This window comes from Oryctolagus cuniculus, chromosome 4 (assembly GCF_964237555.1).
Source record: "Oryctolagus cuniculus chromosome 4, mOryCun1.1, whole genome shotgun sequence".
Classification (NCBI taxonomy): domain Eukaryota; kingdom Metazoa; phylum Chordata; class Mammalia; order Lagomorpha; family Leporidae; genus Oryctolagus; species Oryctolagus cuniculus.
Window position 1 is genome coordinate 54,349,141 of NC_091435.1, and position 19,912 is coordinate 54,369,052.

General features: G+C 38.0%; 2 protein-coding genes across 17 annotated transcripts in view; one reads left to right on the forward strand and one right to left on the reverse strand.

Annotated features, from left to right (window-relative positions):
• CMSS1 (cms1 ribosomal small subunit homolog) overlaps positions 1 to 19,912 on the forward strand; it is a 407,069-nt gene that overhangs the window by 57,161 nt on the left and 329,996 nt on the right. The gene's annotated exons all lie outside the window — the stretch shown is intronic.
• FILIP1L (filamin A interacting protein 1 like) overlaps positions 1 to 19,912 on the reverse strand; it is a 299,778-nt gene that overhangs the window by 44,051 nt on the left and 235,815 nt on the right. For 2 of the 9 annotated variants that reach the window (XM_017347157.3, XM_070071977.1), the window contains exon 1: positions 4,890 to 5,193. The exons of the other annotated variants lie outside the window; for them this stretch is intronic. The gene's annotated coding sequence lies outside the window, so the exon portion shown is untranslated. Of the gene's footprint in view, positions 1 to 4,889; positions 5,194 to 19,912 lie in introns of those variants that run through there. 9 annotated transcript variants of the gene reach the window in all.

Here is a 19,912-nt window from a genome sequence, read left to right on the forward strand (position 1 = left end):
CTATGTGGTTATTTCAGTAGTGGCCAAGATTTGAGTTCCTGACCCTGAACAAAGTGCAGAAGGAGGGACCTTCCCTAGCCCACTGTATCCAGAAACACTTTTCTTACCAAATAAGAAGCTTCTAGGTTATAACTGATTTTTTTTCCAGATTTATCCAACACCCTTATTGTCCCAGTGACACACCTACTAATTGGGTACTTTCCTAAGTGTTGGGGATAAAGCTGGTGCAAAATGGATCCTGAAAGAGTTTATAATCCAGGAGACAGACAAAAAGCAAGTAGTTAATGTGTAATTTAATGTCATGTCCTTGCAATCAGTGGTGTGAAGGAAAGCAAAACAAGGTATCACCAAGGGTTTACAATCTGACAGCAAGGTGACTTCTGCATTTTTTCAGGGAGGTTGTTTTGAAGGCATTGAGTCACTTTGAGTTTTGAAAGGAAGCCTAACAGTTGGGAAGGTCTAGGGAGTGCAGTTTTTCAAGTCAGTAATTCAGACCTAAACAGCTTTGGTCACAGAGCACAAACTTTTTCTAGGGCACCTCTTACCTTTCAAGGAGATAGTGGGCTTGCCATGCATCGGACTTTTAAGTACATTTATGTTTTTCTTGTCCTCCCATTAGTTCCTTTTTCATAGTTGCAGCCTGATTGAACTGTATTGATTTTCACCTGCCCCTTTCCTCTTCCCTCTCCCTGCTTATACTAACAAGAACTTTGAACCTTTCTACTTTTTTTTTTTTTTAATGGGCTGCTTTGGGAGCTACAATTCCCCTTTCTTCCTATTATTAATTAAAGGGAAAACCAATAGAGTGATGCAGCCCAAGGATGCAGGGGTCCCGGACTCCCCTCTGAGTAGCTTTCAGTGTCTCTTGCCTTGTGTTTTCAGTGAAAGTTATAGCATAAACACTAATTAGTTCTTCTGTAAAGTGAGGCATTGGGATCAGATGACTTCCACAGCCTCTTTCAGCTTTGAAGTTCTGTGGAAATTCCATGTCGTGTGTGTGTGTGTGCATATGTGTGTATGTGTGTACACTTGAAAAAGTTCTTGAAAAAACTGGAGTTAACAGTCTTTGCAAACAAAAATTTTTAATCCATGCATTGTTTTTTCATAATACACATTTTCCATGAACTTTTGGAAGACTCATATATGCACTGATTTTGGAATTTTTCATATGAGAATAGACTTGTCTTTTAATTCCATATCCTTGTTTGTACACACGTACTCTCTGGGGCCCGGGACATTCCATTATAGTAAAACTTACCAAGGTATGTCTCAAACTCATATCTGTAAAGTCGAATATGTGCTATTCTGGTGTAATATGTGGTTTTTTTTTCTGATTATAATTGTCCTTTAGACTAAAATCAGTAGTTATCATAAACAGAAACAAGGTTTTATATGTCTATTTATACCCCAATCTATTCCAGTGATACACTTACCTGTCTGTTCTTTGCCAGCCCTTACTACTACCCTCAACAAACACACCATTCCTCAAATTTCTTGTTGAAAAATAATAATTGTATCTTTAAAAATTAATAGATTTGGGAGCCAGTAGAGAATAGGAGTGTAAGATTGGTCAGTTTGGAGAAAGTACCCTGCCAAGGTGAACTTCCCTGTTCTTCAGCTCAGAATTCAAACTGCTGCTGTCCTAGCTTAATCTGCTAGAGCATCTGAGAGAACAAGCTTGAAGAGGGAGTGTTTCTCTCATATCTGAAAAAGAACCAAGGGACTTTCCTTGGCCAACCTTCCCATCTTTGTTTGCCCAGCTTTCCCAGCCAGAGGCAATGTTAGGGCAGATAGAGGTCAAGAAGAGAGGATCTCATCTCTGTTTTTCTTAAATAATAATAATAAGAAGAAGAAGAAGGCTATGGATGGGCTTATAACAGTGTTGATGATCCACAAAGAATTAGGGATTCAAGACACGGATGTTCCATTTCACTTAAAAGTAGAAAATGACCAGAGGAGTTTCTAAAAGTCCTTGCAGCACACATGAAGCATAAGCAATTGAGTAGGAGGCTCAGGCTCAGGCTACAGGATTGGCAGCAGCAGTCATTGATATACTGTTTTGAAAGTTTAAGATGCTGGCTACATATGCAGTGTCTCTTCATGTTTAAATCCATAAATCCTTATATAAGCATAATTTACAGAAATAAAACAATCAGTTTAAATTGAAGCTAAATTTACAGTCAAGTACAAATTAAGTAAACTCTCAAAATAATTTAAAATTAATGATATGCCCCAAAAAAGAGGTAAGGATGTATTTGGGTGCTATGTGAATAACAGGGCATTTCAGTTTCTGAAGTAGGTTGAAACTCACTGCTTTCCATCCTCTGATTATTACTCCACAATATCCAGTCTTTTATAAAAGTTCTCTTCTTGCTGCCCCCTTTTCCTTTAAATAAGAGGATCTGTATTTTTTATTCACTTTGTAAAATATTCACTCTGCCCTGAAGCACATGATATGAACAGCACATAAACTTAAAAGTATTATTGGAATTTTTATTCTTCCTTTTCCATTTTTATTTTTAAAATTCACTTATTATCAGATGTACTTTTTAGGAAGGGAAGGAGCAACAGAGAATCCTAAAACAAAATTTACAGCTTTTGAAAAGGTAAATTAATGAGCTGCAAGAAGACTAGAGTCAAAGCTTGATCTGTGCTTTCACTGTAGACTTCATCACAGCATTAGGAAAATAACACTCAGATACACCCATGCTGAACAGTTAAGGCTAATCACCAAAAAGGAGCAAATGAACTTACTAAGCATAAAATTATCTGTGTGCTTTGTTTGGAAATGTAAAAATTAATGTTCTTTCTATGATAAGCATTTTTTTCCATCATACTGACTAAGAAATGCTCACTGAGAGAGCCCACTGTGAGATAATGTACTCAGGATAATCATGTTTAACTTTCAGTTTTAAAAGAGCTCTTACCATGTGGTCATTTTTTGGACCATGCTTTAAAGTTAATAATGGAAAAAAGTATAACTATTAAAGTGTGTTATATAAAAATTTTAAAAATTGATGTTTGCCTGCTTTAAAAAAATAAAAGACACACTCTTGCAGACATAGCTGTTAAGAGCTTTAATAGAGGTTATGATTTTCAACAGTTGAGTTATAGTTTATGGTGCAGATGGTACTTTGGGTATAGTTGAAACAATAATTGATGGTTTCTATTTCTCTCTTCCTCTGTTAGATTCAAAAGAGCAAAATACCTTTGTCCCAAAGAGGAATTTTTCAGTTCCAATTACAGCTTGTATCAAATAAACAGCTCTTCTATTGCATGTTCCATACTTGTCCACAGTGACCTGGGTGTTGGTCCCTCTCTTTTCATTATGGTAGGCTTCCCTAGGTTTGAAATAATTGTTTTGGGGAAATTCTGTTTCTCAGTACTAACCTGCAGTTTGGGTAGCCTATCCTCAGTCCAACTAATACATAATTTTTCTTTTGTAATATAAAAACCAAAGTCCTGTATTGTTCCAAATAAAATATGCAAAAACAAAACAAAAAAACTCCTATGAAACAAAGAGGTAGGCACCATTGTCAAATATTTTTGAAAACTCAGCTTTGGAATTACTTAAAATACATAGATACATTACAAATTTTGAGCACTTTTTTTTTAAATGCAGTGTTTCAAATGATAAATCTCATATCTGACTTTTTTAAACTCTCATTGAGAAATATAAATTAAATGAATTTGTAACATACACATGATTCAGATGGTTATAGTACTATTAAATTTTTCTACATATCCAAACTGTTATCTTACATGGTTTTTCCAGGGCCAGCAATATTAAGCACATTTCAATCTTTTAGAGCAAATCAGTATAAATGACAGTGTATGAATTAAGGGAAGTAATTCTGTCACAGCTCTTAAATTTTGTTTTAAAGTATATGTTCAGACCACATAAAGTTTGAATGAGAAATCGTTTTTTTCATCTCTGATTCCAGTGTTCTAAACTTGACACAGTAAGTTTTAGTTTAATTCCTATGTTGCTTTTTATTTTGAAAAGTAAAATATTATGTAGGTTTTCAATATCTGCCAAGTGTACAGATATACTGTAAGAGTTCATTAACAACAATAGCCTGTTAAGAGTTTAGATGTAACTAATTATGGTTCAAAATGCCACTGATAATTTTATTAAGGTATTTCTTAGGCTTCACTTCTAAATTACCATATTGTACATAAAGCATTATTATCCAAAACAGAGGACAGCTTTAAGTGTGACTTGTCATTTATCCCCTGCATGCAGTTAAAGTAGAAAGTTAGAACTCAAAATTATGAGTTACTCCCCTGTACAGATTGACATCTGCTTTTAAGAGAATAGCATTTTTTAAGATTTTTTTTGAAGCTTAAAAAGATTTGTTTGGTTAAACTTATCCTAAGTTCATAACTATTCAGAACAGTGTTTTCAGAATCTTTTATATTAAGATTTACGGGACGGAAAAACAAAAACCAACACTAAGAAATGACCTGTGCTGTGGCAGTGTTTCGCACTCTGCTCTTGTGAGAACTAAGCGAGCTAAAGTCCCGAAGAGAGGTAGGATCAGGAAGTAGAGCTGTTCCCCTGCTGGGTAATTTCCCCACCCTTTTTCCAAAGATTGCTTCCTACAGGCAGGACTCGGTGTGCAGCTCACTTGGAAAGCCCGTGTACTATACAGCCCTCACCTCCCAGAAATTAAATCCCAAAGCTGTCTTCCCCGCCAGAGAAAACTTTTACTTTCAAGTTTTGTGTGAGCTGGAAAAGGTCTTGAACTTAGACTCATTGGATGGGCTGTGCGAAACCTGTCTGCAATTCGTGATGCTGAGGCAACTTTAAAAACGACCTGCGGACACTCTCCCTGGCTGTGACAGCAAGGCCCCTTGGCGGAGCGCAGCGGCTCTCCCGGGCTTACCTGAGCTGCCTGCGCCGGGGCCGGGCGGGGCGGGCCGGGGCCGCTGTCGCTGCGCTGGGAGCGAGCTGTGTGCGCTCCAGGAGTCGCCCGAACAATGCGAGCGGGGCGCCGAGCGCGCCCGGCCTATGGACGTTACGTCACTGCGCTGCCTTATAAGGCGCTCCGCGTGTGCGGCGCGGGCGGCGGGGGCGCCGGTGACAGCCAGACCCTCGGCGGTGGCGGCAGTGCGCAGCTCAGCGCCCCGCTCCCATCCCTGCGATGTGAACCGACAATCTCTCCCCAGATCCCCAGGCAGGGAATGGGCAGTAGCCCTGGGACACCAGCGCCCTCCTGCAGGGTTAAGCAAGACTTTGGGGTCATGGTGGCACCGATAGTAACTTTTCTCTCTCTGGATCTCTAACGCTTCTGTTACTGCTTCGGGATGTTAAATAAATACGTATCCTGTTACTCTAACGTAAACTTCTGTAAATACATTTTTGTTACATTTGTATTTGGTTGCTTGGGGGGAGGCGGGAGAGGGAAATGAGAGATCGTTTTTTTTGGACATCTCCGGAGGGTGATTTTAGACTTCAAACCTTCTCTTTCTCTTTGTAAAGGGTTGGGGTCCTTAGAGGATAGTATTTTATTTCCTGATGATGTAACTACCAAACAATTCTTCAAGTGATGATGGGAAGGCCAGATGAAATCTTATTTTTTCAGTGTTTTTACTCAAAGAACCTCCTCACTCCCCATTTCTGCATGCCTGTGTTTTAATGAAAGCGGTTAAAACTAACCAGATTATTTGGCAGGGAAAGTATTTTTAAAGAAATTAAATGTTTTGTTCTGTACTTTCAAGGCAAAATATAAAAATAGAACTTCAGAACTAATTTTAATTTATTTACTCTCTTCTACCATCAAACAAAATACAAGACATGAGGAGAAAAAAAAGAAAGTCGCCAAGTATGATTGAATTAAGTCTGTTGTCCTCTGGTATGGGGCAGATTGACTTGGTCTGAATCCTAAGAATTAACCTCCTAATTATCTTGAACATCAGTAAGAAAAGTAACCTTTAAAGTCTTAGCCCAACTATATGAATCTGCTAGATAAATTAGGGACGTGGAAGTATTATTTGCCAGCTTCAGATGAGCACTTTTAGTAGCTTCAGTTTTTAACCCCCCCTTTTAAATTACATTAAAATAGGATTGCTTCCTATTATGATGTACATATGTCTGTAGCATTATTTTTTCCATATGTTTTGTCAAAAAAGAAATTAATGAAAATAGTCTGCTGCTTTTTCTTAGTGTGGGGTGGAGAAAGAAAGAGATGGTTGCAGTGTTGTATAGTTGTGCAAATGGTGTGGAATAAAGATGCAGAACACACAAAGAAATGTGTATCCCCTTTGTGAAACTGGGTGCTTAGTTATCAGTTCTTCTGGGCCACTCTGCTATGACCAGATCACTCGACAAATGAGAAGCCTGTATTAAACCCACTCCTGTTTTCCTCTATACTGTTTTAAAATAAGTAAATGACCATATCCATAAGTGTAACTTACATTGTAATACTGGCTTTATACTTTTATGTTAGCATTGTAGATGATATGTTACTTTCACTGAAATTTTATGAAGTGCATTGTAATCTTTTTTGTTTCACGTACTTGCGTGTACTTATTAAACATCCTATTGAGACTTGTAAAAATTAAAAATGAGATGAAATCACTGTTAGGAAGTTTGCATGAATCATGAACACCTGGATCTCAGCCCCAGCCTGATAACAAAATGTCCCTTTACTCCAAAGCTAGCATTTTTGTAGCTTGTTTTGACATTTTCCCTTTGATGGGCAAAGAAATGTCCTAACATTTAACAGTACCATTTAGTTTTTTCTCATGTTTTTGTACTCAGCGCTTTGCATTTATTTCCAATCTTTTAACTTCCCAGTTCCCCTTGAAATATGTTTGTTCCTCTTTTAAATATGTTAGTTTTATTTCCTCCTTTCTTTAGCTCTATTCTGAAAGTTAAAGAACTTGAGTAGAGCGAAAAATTGTCTAAGGAACTTGAAGCAAGATAAAAAAAAAAAAAAAAGGACTAAGACCCCCTGCTCCTTGGCTGCCTCTCTTAGTGCTGTTAATCCCTGAAGTAGCAGTGGCCTGCCACCTGGATATGACTCAGCCTTCCAACTGGGCCATGATATGTGACCAGTCTCTTCAGTAACCAATAATAATGTTCGTTTACTGAGCTTTCAGCTCATGCCAGTCACTGGGCTTAGTGCTCTACATGCATCATTTAATCTTCATATTTTGAGGTGGTATCATCCATATTTTTCAGATGAAAAATCCTATTTGGAAGAAGTAGCTTGGCCAGGGTTGCACAGCTAGTGAACTAATAATGCAAAGATTTAAACCAGTGTTGTATATGGCCTTTACCTTATCTTTTGTTGATTTGTTCAGATTCTCTCAGAGGTGGTGGTGTTAAGGGAGTATTCTGATTTAATTGAGAAATGTATGTCTTTATTTTCCAGTTCTCTTCATAGGCCACAAATTGGCAGAATCACCCTGATTTTGCACTGAATAATCACTAGGGGCTTTCATTCACATTAGAGACATTTTAGATCTATGTATGTACTAAGCCAGTTTTCTGGAAGGTAGCAGTGATATGTCTTGTTCTTATAAAATTAGAATATTTTGACAGTTTTCCAACAGATGGAAGTCAAGGGTTTGGAGCAAAATGAAGCCTTTATCTATCTGACAGACCCCTGAGCTGTGTATTAGAAGTTCCAGCCAGACATTGGCACTGTGGTCCACTGGCCATGTGAATTAATGAATCATGTTTCATTTCCCTCCCTTTTCCTACCAGAATTCTCTTTGCGATGTAATTTTTGTTCTCTTGGCTTCTGACATAGATTTACTATGACCAGAGTTATGATCACTGTGCCTCGAAATTGGCTGAGAAAATTTGACTTCCTGGCCTAGTTCTATCCAATTACTGTATGGCTCTCTTTTCATTTTACAATCAGGAATTTTATACAAATAAACTTACTTACAAATAAGGTCCTTTCTGCAGTTAGTAATCTGAATTTACGATCCAAATCAGCAGTGGCTTTAAACTGCTATTTAGAAATGCTACAAAGGAATTTTTCTTCAGGGCTAGCTAACTACTTTCTAATGTGGGAGATGAGTCTTTGGGTGACAGGATACCAGGAGAGATCAACTAGATTTAACTGGATGAAGTTAATTTTTATATAGCCAATAACTGCTGAATATCAATGATTTCCCATGGTTCAAGCTAATGTGAGGAGGTTATTATAACCACAGCAAAAAATGTTTTTAATAAAATCACTCACTACTGACCGTGATGACGTCATCATTATTTAGTGTTTAAAATTCAGTGTGCTGCTAAGCACATCAAACTAGTTCCTCTTTGTGAAATGACTGCTCTTATTATCTTTCATGTTCTCTCTCTATGCCTTTGTTTCTCCTTTCAGTCATCCAAATAAGTACCATGAAAGCTGTAACTAACTGAACCTTCCTTTAGCTGTCTACATTTTCATTGCTGTTTCTTCTGTTGGTGAAAGAATGGTGTGCTCTGCCCCCTACAAGCTCTGCTGCAAGCTCATTTGAATGGGGCACATTTGCTCCTTTGCCTTTATGAGATAGTATATGTGCAGACACTAATCACTGGTCCCCCCTCATCTGTGATTTCAGAGAATGTTAAATGGAGAATTCCAGAAATAAGCGGTTAGTAAGTTTTAAATAAATTTTGCTATAGTATTTTGTTATTAATTTATTATTAGTTATTGTTGAATTCTTACTATGACCAATTTAAAATTTAACTCTGTTATAGTTATGTATATATGGGGAAAAACACCGTACATTCAGGGTTTGGTACTATCCTTAGGTTCAGGCATCCACGAAAGGTCATGGAACATTTCCTCTATAGGTAAGCTGGGGGCACAGTAAACGGTGTAATATACAAGGAAAAGCAGCAAATCTTATCATGGCCTTAGTTCTGTGTGAGAAGCTTAACAGAGTGAGTCCAGACTCAGGCTTGCACTGGGAGAGACAGAGCTCCATGGGCTGCAGTTGTATTGGCTGAAACAAGAGTCTTTGGTTCTAATGTCTTCTGCCCCATGGTACCTTCTAAAATTTTACCAGCAGCTATCTTGTAAAGAATCTTGTCCTTATACATTGGGTAACTCTGCTATGGGTCTGGTGCTGGTCCCTCCTGCTCTGTTGCTCTACAACTTAGGTCACAAATTAAAGGACACCACATGTAGGCAACTACAACATGGAACCAAAGAAGTCTCAAGTGAAAGCACCTCCTCACGTGCTTGGGATGATAATTTTTCTAGCCAACCTCTTCCTTTCATTTTTCTTGCTATTCCCCAGGTGCCACCTGCCTGGCCGTGATAACGCAGATGCCCACACAAAATATGTCACATCTGTCACTTCCTTGGCCAGCATAGCACTTAGACTTAGAGCCTTTAACCAGCATTTAACAGTTTGAACCTGGATATACATACAGACTGCAGTGAACATGGATATATGTACAAATCTTCTCTCTCTCTCTCTTTTTTTAAGATTTATTTATTTATTTGAAAGGCAGAGCTACAGAGAGGCAGAAGCAGAGTTCAGAGAGAGGAGAGGAGAGGAGAGAGGTAGGTTTTCCATCTGCTGGTTTACTCCACAAGTGGCAAAAACAACTGGGGCTGGGCCTATCAGGAGCCAGTAGCTTCTTCCAGGTCTCCAGTGTAGGTGCAGAGGCCCAAGGACTTGGGCCATCTTCCACTGCTTTCCCAGGTGCATTAGCAGGGAGCTGGATCAGAGTGGAGCAGTTGGGACTCAAATTGGTGCCCATATGGGATGCTGACACTGCAGGCAGCAGCTTTACCTGCTCCACCACAGCGCTGGCTCTGACCCTCTCATCTGCAGCCTACATCTCCCGTCCCTGGGCTCTGTAATCCTTGAGTTTTCTAGAACCTTCCTACTATTTGTCATATTTCAGCTGACTTTGATTCTAAAACAGCATTCTATACCCTCAAGAGCTAACTTGGAATGACTGCAGCAACAGTGTCAGTGGTGATAATAGGGAATGGGATACTCTAACGATGCCATGGTTTTTGTTCTTCACCAAGTGAAGGAACCTTCTGTTGACCAGAAATCTCCTTGTCTTGATTTACATGGAAAGCTGTGAGTTGGCCATGAGACTCTCATGAGCAAGTTTGCCAATAGGTGAGCAGAATGACTTGGAGAGAGTACAGAGTTGATAATATGACGCCACCAATTAAGTGGGAAGCAGGAAAAGCCTGTTATTTAGGTCCAGTCCATTTGCTTATTTATTCCTGCAAACATTTTGTGTTGCCTTGGTAACTAATAATAGTTTTGAGAAATTGTTGAACTCACAAGTATTACTGCAGGAGTAAAAAACCCTCGAATCATAGAAATTAGAGACGGAAAAGATCTATTAGGTCATCTCCCCTGTCCCTTGCCAGTACAGATTGTTCTCAATGCTTTGTGCAGTCCTTTTTTAAAGGAACCCTGTTAAAAAATCAGTACCACTCTTAGGTTTTTTAAGTAGTGCGTTTTCTAAAGTAACTACTCTGACAAATTTTTCCATAAGGAACTTGATTTCAGAGTTAAATAGACCTACTAATTTAAAGTGTCAGTTGGAAGTAATTAGAATAGCTCAGGATGTCTTTGGAGTCGTTAACCAACTAGGGGTAAAATGGGTTAAATAATCAAATTTATATATTTTCTTTTGTCATTAGGCACTCAGATATACCAATTCACAAGACTACACTTTTAATCATATAAACTCATTGAGAGGAGCTGAAAGGCCTGAGAAAATAAAGCCTCCAGAAAGTAAGAGTAAAATGGTTCTTTCTGCGGCCAGCGCTGTACCATAGCGAATAAAGCTGCCGCCTGCAGTGCCAGCATCCCATATGGGTACCAATTTGAGGCCTGGCTGCTCTACTTCTGATCCAGCTCTCTGCTATGTCCTGGGAAGCAGTAGAAGATAACCCAAATCCTTGGGTCCCTGCACCTGTGTGGGAGACCTGGAAGAAGCTCCTGGCTCCTGGCTTTGGATCGGCACAGCTCTGGCCGTTGCGGCCATCTGGGGAGTGAACCAGTGGATGGAAGACCTCTCTCTCTCTCTCTCTCTCTCTCTCTTTCTCTCTTTCTCTCTTTCTCTTTCTTCCTCTGCTTCTCTGTAACTCTGCCTTTCAAATAAATAAATAAATCTTAAAAAAATGGTTCTTTCTAAGATGATTTTTTATGAGGGAGATACTTTATAATCTTCCTTTCTGTCCCTAACTCTGCTTTGCCCATTACTTATATAGACTATTTCTTGATATGAATGTGGTTTCTAATTGTAAAATGCATTCTTCCTTATTAACAACTTCCTCAAGACTCCAGAAAAACATAACAAAACTATCTCATAGAAGCTGTCAGTGGTAGGTGGTAAAACTAAGGTGCTACACTTCCCTATATCATGGCTGGAGATGCCTTCACCAGGAAAAAGAATGAACAAATTAAAAATGAAGAAATATACTAATAGATTACTATAAGGGATGATCCTTTCATAAAAATCATTTTAGAATGTAAAGGCCTTACAAAATATCTAGTTTATGTATTGCCACTTCCTGTTCCCTCTTGTTAAATAGATTACACAATTGAAGCTCATGTAGGTAAAGGGACTCAGTCACACAGTAAATTGATGACCCAGCCCCTATGCTTTCTGGATCTGCATGCTTCTTTGGGAAAAATGAAAAAATGGTGTAATGAAACAATATGATTACAGTTATCAAAAGGAGTCTGAAGTTCTAATTAATATTAGAGTCATTTAACCAGGTTATACTAAGTACATTACTTATTTGAAAGATTTAATGCCCCATTTATCCTTTCATGGATTATAAATGCAATCTTTTATTTCTTTTAACTTGGCAATCTGTTGATTGCTAGTTATCAACTCAAGCCATTAAAATTGGCCACATTTTCGCAATTCTAGCCAAAAACTTTATGGGGAGATCTGAATTTTAATATTAATTTCTGTATTATCATTTAACACCACTACCTTGCATGCTTGCCAATTGGTCAATCTGCACATGAGAAATTCTGTTATAATTCATGTTAATAGACATCCAGTCTGCAGCATAAAATATAGATTTGGAAATGAAGTCATTAGATTGAGTTCTGTCTCAAGTGAAAACTTTAGCATTTTGCCTGGGAATTGGCCATGCACAGTCAAGTAAGCATTAGTCAGTGCTGAAAAGCTTCAGTGATTTTTTTTTTATCACCCTCCTAAAATCCATTCTACTCCAAATTGAAAATGGGGCTTTTAACATCCACAGATTTTTTTAATTATTTTTAAATTTTTTTATTTGACAGAGTTAGACAGTGAGAGAGAGAGAGGCAGAGAAAGGTCTTCCTTGCGTTGGTTCATCCCCCAAATAGCCACTACGGCCAGAGCTATGCCGATCCGAAGCCAGGAGCCAAGTGCTTCCTCCTGGTCTCCCATGGGGGTGCAGGGGCCCAATCCTCCACTGCCCTCCCGGGCCACAGCAGAGAGTTGGACTGGAAGAGGAGCAGCTGGAACTAGAACCTGGTGCCCATATGGGATGCCAGTGCCGCAGGCCGAGGATTAGCCAAGTGAGCCAAGGCACCGGCCCCAACATCCACAGATTGTCCTTGTCTTTCCATGGATTCATGTTTTTTTTTTTTTTTTTTTTAAGATTATTTATTTATTTGAAAGGTACAGTTATAGACAGTGAGAGAGACAGAGAGAAAGGTCTTCCTTCCGTTGATTCACTCCCTAAATGGCTGCAATGGCCGGTGCGCTGCGCTGATCTGAAGCCAGGAGCCAGGTGCCCCTCCTCCTGGTCTCCCATGCCAGTGCAGGGGCCCAAGCACTTGGGCCATCCTCCACTGCCTTCCCAGTTCACAGCAGAGAGCTGGATTGGAAGAGGAGCAACCGGACTAGAACCTGGCACCCATATAGGATGCCGGCGCCACAGGCGGAGGATTGACCTAGTGTGCCATGGCACTGGACCCGATTAATGTTGCTTTAACATGGCATCCTTTTGAATATTTGAAAATAGTTCTTCCTGGATCTTGAGCTGCTTCTGTTTGATATAACTTGAATCCTTTCATATACCCTCTGTTCAAAATTTGATGCTAAGAATGAGTCAGTTATTTTGTGATTATAATTATTGTCCCCCTTTATAGGCACTGTGTATTTGTGTACTTGTATACTCATGAATCTATGTTTATTTGTGTAAACGTAGATTTTCCTACCATTTTAGAAACATCGTATTGTTGAGTAATTGAGCTTACTGAAAACCAGCCTTCAAATGAGCAAACCACACACCTGTGTATTCATCTTGTACATTTATGATAATCTCGGATAATCACCTCTATACTGCTTTCATTTATATTACATCTTTGTTATAATAGCAAAAGAAATTAATAAATGACACATTGAATGCTCAATGGATTTCAGGCATATTGTGCTTTATATATAGTATTAACTTTGGTGTACATAATGACTCTGGGGTATATAACTGAGAAACAGTGGGGTTAAGTAAGTTGTTCAGGATCACAGAGTGAGTAGATAGTGACCTGGAGTTGTTCTGTAAGCTGACTCCAGAAATTTCTGGTAGAAATCACACTCAGTGTCTTGTAGTAAGATTTAGACTGAGGCAACAAATGGTACTAGCATGGAGCCTTAGAGCTTTCTGCCTCTCTTATCTGCCAGCTAGTTTTCTTGTACTAGAGTATGATGGACTGAGAATAAATTTTGGAGATCATCTAGTCAACAACTCTCTTACATTTTTTTGCAAGTGAGATGCAGACTATGCAGTAACTTGTTAAGAGATATGCAAATGGAAAAGCTCTGGCCAGGAAGCGTGCTTTTTCGACTCTTTGTGCTTCATATGGTTTCTTCTCTTTGAGTGTTTCTCCCCTCTTTCTCTCAACTTCTCTCCTTCTTGTTATTTAGGGTATTATCAGAAATTATGTAGAAAGGGTCACTCAACCCTACCATATGTTTTCAACTATTTTCACTTATTGCCAACTTCTGAATCTGTAAGTAGTTTTTTTGTAACACACACCAAAAGGTTTTTTTTTTTTATAACACAGACTTACAGGTTTCACAAATATATTTTAAAAATTGCATTGATTTGAATTTCACAGCTCAAATCCATGTAATACTTCTTTAAAGAAGGTTTATGGTAAGAGAAAGGAATTGCAGTTATTTATTGAGGATTTACTATATGCCAGTGACTCTACCCCTCCCTCTACCTCTTATGTCTCAAATCTTCCTATTTGATAGGATTCTATATGAGGACCTACACAACACACTGCACAGAGTGGGCCTTTCTACAAACCTGATGACTGAGGAAATGAATGAAAAGAAGTACTTTGAGTCCAGCAAGAGAAGGAGATGAGCATATACAAACTATCATGCAACTGACTTTAGCTTTTGGTTCATTTCATGCCATTTATTTCACAGTCTTTGAGGCAAATGTGTGTGGAATGCTATTTATGGTGATAGGTTTTGGCTCTTGGACTTTTAAATCATCTAAATATTGATAAGACCTGAGCCCAAAACTATTCTTGCTTCCATGTATTCAAGTTTCTTTACTTCCCTTGACCCTAAATATTACTTACTAAGGAAATTTCATCTTTGGGTAGCTATTTAACCACACAAATGGGGGAAGTTATGTCATAATACTGCTCTGACAGCCTGCAGACTTAGGGAGTTAAAGCTGCAAGAGTGGAGTTTCTTCTCAGTGGTGAGCTCTGGGCTCATCGTGACTTCTTGGAAAAATGTAGTATAAAGTAGTGTTGATTCCTTTTTAAGCATAATCAATTCTAATGAAAACTGCTCATCTGAGTTTTGAGGCACACAGAAACATCTCAGTTACCATGAATGGCTTTTGTCCACTGCTGCCAGAAGAACCTGTCCATTTACACTAGAAGCCTGGTGAGCCATTTGGTTAAGGGTTTAATTTTTATTCCCAGTGATTTCTCACTAGGACTCTGATATTTATCTCCAAATACTGATGTACTCTGATAATATTGACAGAATACCAAGTTTATCTTGATTGCTAATTTGTCTGCTTACTAGACTATAGCAGTAAGTGTATGCTATTAATTAATTTTAGGTAAATCCTGTGATTATCTAGTGACTAACCCAGTTATGTTTCATCGTCTTGTCCTTTATTTGGCCAAAAGTAATAATTTTTGTTGAATGCAAAGATTTAATATTTAACATGTTCATAAATTAATTTGGCATTTCTTTATTCCCTTTTTTAATGTACAAGTAGATTCAAACTGTAAAAGCACTTTGCATCTCACTTAACTTATGAGTAGTGCTGACTGACTTTTGGTTGATAACATTTACCTGTCTATTTGCTATCTCTGACTATTATTTGCTGAAACCTTGTAGAAAGATGTATGACTTTCACCTTTTTCCTTTGCTCCTCTCTCCTTTCTTGTCCAAATTATAAGCGTGTGTGTGTGTACACACACACACACACACACTCACACTTCATATGTACACATGCATGCTGCATGTACACTCACCAAAAACTACAACAGGAAATGAAGAACAATAAAATTCAACTGCTTATATCAGGAACGAGGAATCTATTTCTAATGTGTTATCTTTTCATTCAGCCTTTGTGACCTTGTGCATGAGAATATTCCTGGAAAACAAAAATCCACTTTTGTTTATCATGTTTCTTCACTGGAAGGAATTGGATGGATTGAAAAATATTTTCCTGTCTCTTGAAGAAGGTGGAATATTTAAACAGAATATTGTGTGTGTATGTGTATGACAGTTTATAAGTATTCAATGGTAAAATCTCATGTGCATTTACTTTGTTAAGAGGCATTCAAGGGGCCGATACTGTGGCGTAGCGGGTAAAGGCATTGCCTGCAGTGCTGGCATCCCATGTGGGTGCTGGTTCAAGTCCCAGCTGCTCCACTTCTGATCCAGCTCTCTGATATGGCCTGGGAAAACATTAGAGAATGGCCCAAGTCCTTGGGCCCCTGCACCCCACATGGGAAGACCTGGAGGAAGCTCCTGGCTCCTGGCTTCAGATCGGTGCAGCTCCAGACATTGCAGCCAATTGGGGAGTGAACCAACAGATGGATGACCTCCCTCTCTCTCTCTGACTCTCCTCTCTGTGTGTAACTCTTTCAAATAAATAAATAATTTTTTTTTTTTTAAAAAAAAAGGGCATTCAGTAACTGTTGGTTGAGCGCCTTCTGTGTATTTATCACTATGTAGAATTCATGGCAATAGGATGAGGCAGTGGTAAGCATGTGCCTGCCCAGATTTGAGTGGGTAAGTAGAACAAATTGACTAATGCCAGAAAACAATATCAAATTGGAATACAGTGTACCAGTTAGGCTTAGAAATAGCTGATAGGTCTTCATAACAGAAGCTAAAAGTTCACATGGGCATTGGAGAGTGCGTTAGACATTCATGAAGGAGAATGGCAGAGCAGAAGGACTCTAGGTTGACTGGAGTCACTGACTGGCTATTGTAGAGCAGAGCTGGACCTCATCAGGCTGCTGTGTATGTGCTGGGCATTGCAGCTCTGGCTGCAGGTGGTCACATTAGGTGGGACCAGACTATGAATGTCTCTTAAAATTCAGGCAGTGAGGTTTGGGTTTTAGTATCATGATGTAAATAGAAGTATGTGACATAGGCACTCTTTTTCTATCTTCCTGGCAAAGAAATTCTTTGATTCTCTTTATTGGGTCAATTTTGATGTCAAAAATTTTATTGCAAAAAAGAAAGATAGCTCTGCTAAGACATTTAACTTGTTTCTTTTCATGATTTTACTGGGCTTTCATCTCTTCATTTGGTTCATTGCTCATTTAGAATTGTGCTTAATTTTTAAACACATATTTTGGAGTAGGAAGAGTATCCTTGGCCTCTGATTATGTCATAATTAGAGAATGACTGATATGTTATCTGTCCTTTAAAATTTGTTAAGCTTTGATTTGTATTCCCAATATGTGGTTGCTTTTTGTCCAAGTTTCCTGTCTGCTTGAAGAGAAAGTATATTTGCATAGGTGTTAAGAACAATTTTCTTTATATAGATATAGCTTGCCAACTGTGTTAAAATCTTCTGTAACCTTATTGATATCTGTCTGCTTGATTTATGTATCATTATGGAAGGTATGCTAGACTCTTCCACTGTCTTGGTGGATTACTCTGTCCTTGTGCTTCTTTCAATTCTTGCTCTATATATTTGAGATCAAATTTTTAGATACATGTGAATTTGAACTATTCCTAGGAAACAGGATCTCTTCACATTCTATAATGCCTTTTTATAGATGGCTTTTCCTTAAAATTCAGTTTGTCTCATATTGATATAGGTATATAGGCTTTATTCTAACTCGTAGTTATCTGATAGGTCTCTTTTCTAACCTTTTACTTTCAGCTTTACTATATATCCTTGTGTTCTAGTGAGTCTCATGTAAACACCATATAATTGATTTATTGTTAGAATTGTTTCAATCCAGTTTTGTAAGCTTTGCTTTTAACAGAATCATTTATCTCTATTTATGATAATTATCAATATATTTCAGTTTGCCATCTTATTTGCTGGGTCCACTTGTACACCTTTCTGTTGTTTTTATCTTAATTACTTTTATCTTTATCTTCATTTTTTCTCTGTGTACTTTGGAAGTTAAGCACTGTATTCTCATTCTGCTAGGGATTAATTACCCTATAAATTTTATCTCACAAGTTATATTCTGAAAGTCTAAAATTGATCAATATTTTAATCTTCTTTGAAAAAAATTAAGGACCTTTGAAAAACTTAACTTTGAACATACTCTCCAAATTCACAGATTTGTTGTCATATATTTTAATTCTTTTAATTTCACAACACATTATCATCTATTGTTGTAGTTTTAGTCAATATGGGGTTTAGATATACCAACATTTTTACCACTTTTTTTGTTTATCATTCTTTCTTTTATTTCAGATTTCCATTTGGGATCCCTTTCCTTTATATAAATGCATCTTTCTGAAATTCCTGAAGTCTGTTCCGTATATTCTTTTTAATTATTTGAATGTGTCTTGTTGTTAAAAGATTTTGTTACTGGGTAAGGGCTTCTTGCTTGACACTTGTTTTCTGTCCACACATTGAAGATTTTATTCCACTGATTTCTGGCATCCCATGTCACTTTTGAAGTCAGTCATCAATCTAATTGTCATTCCTTTTTTCTCTGACTGCTTTTATGATCTTCCATTTGTCTTTGATATTCTGCAATTTCACTTGGATGTATTTAAGCACAGATTGCTTTTATCCCTTCTGGGTTTCATTGAGATTCCTAAGTCTGTGTATTGATGTCTGTCTTCAGTTCCAGAAAATTCTCAGCCATTAACTTTTCAAACAGGGCTTCTGTGCAATTTTTTTTCTCTCTTTAATCTTTTAAAACTCAATTAGACAGTCTTCAAACTGCTAATGCCTTTTCAGTTGTGCATCTGGTTCTTCAGACTAAATTTTGTGTGATTTCTTCAGTGTTGTCTTCCAGTTCACCAATATTTATTGTTCTATCTGCAGTTATTACATATTTCATTTCCAAATATTTCTCTATTATTATTTTTTCTTGTTTGGTCATCCCTAATAGCTCCTTTTTAACAAGAACTATCAGTCCTTTTGTTTTTCTTTTAACATATTAACTTTGTTTTACATGTTGTCTGATAATTTCAACATCTGTACCTCTTTTGCTGTCATTTCTCTGGCTTTCAGTCATTGCATACTATTTTCTAGTGTTCCTTTGGACTTTTTTTAAAAAAGTCCTTTGGACTTTTTTTTAATATGAATTCATATATATTTTATATGTGGGAATTCTTTGAGCCTTCTTTGGAGATAGCTTCTTCCAGAGAGAATTTCCATTTGTTTGTACCAGGTGCCACTGGATATTTTCAGCCCAGAGATTTTCAGGTGTTGTTCTTATGGGGGGGAGGGGTGGGCAGACCACCTGGTTAGTATGAATCTTGGCTGCATATTCTCTTGTGGGCTAGTTTGTTATTATAAATTCTAAATGGAGTTTATTTCTCTGCTTACTTCCAATGCAGCTCTCCTTGCAGTGCCCTACAGATTTGTTTTGTTTCTAAATCACCCTTTGACAGCTTAGTTGTTTGCAATGCTAGCTTCATGTGGAACTGGAGCACTGGGGGCTTTGTCCTCTATCCATGTGCCTAGTGATGCCATTTGGTTTAGAAAACTAAAATTTAACTTTATAGAGTTAAAAAAAGAAGTTCTCTCAAAGCAAAAGTTGTGTTTGGTACTTTGCTTATCGTGCTGTCTTTTTTCCTTTTCACTTTTATTCAGTCTTTGAATTTGAATATTACTTTGTAACTTGCCATCTCATGTGGCCACTTTGAGAAAGACATCTTGAATTTGAGAGCTTCACACAGAACACTAGGCAAGCCTCTGATTTTGGAGAGAGTGCCATGTCATGTAAGGTGGCTTTGTATCTTTAAAGAGCTTCTAAGATTTGGCACCCTTAACTTGTTTGCCTCCACGGAAAACTATCCTAAAAATAGTGTCCCATGTTCTCTAAGTGGTCCAGAATATGAGTAACCAGAAGTAAATGGCATGTCAACTGGGTTGCTTCTAGCAGGAATGAGCAGAAAACTTGGACACCTGTTTGCTCAGATAATTAATGAAATATATCTCCTCACAACAGCAACAACAAAAATCTAAACTTGGATCAGGTAATAGACATGGCATGTTTTATTTTGATTCTCTGGTTCTTGTGGCATTGGTCTCTTCCCCTGGATGGCTTCATTGTCATGTTGGCAGCATGAAGACCTCCAAAACTGAGGCATCTCATCGGAACACAGAACACCCAGAGGTAGAAAAGCACTGTCTCTTCTAATGTCTCCTTAGGAGCCAGGTAATCTATCCTGCATGCTCACTCCCCACATTCCATCCCAATCCCCCAAAGACTGCCTTAGGTCTTATGATCTGTAACTTCCAGAAGGAAGGAGAGTGAAATGATTCACTTACAGATC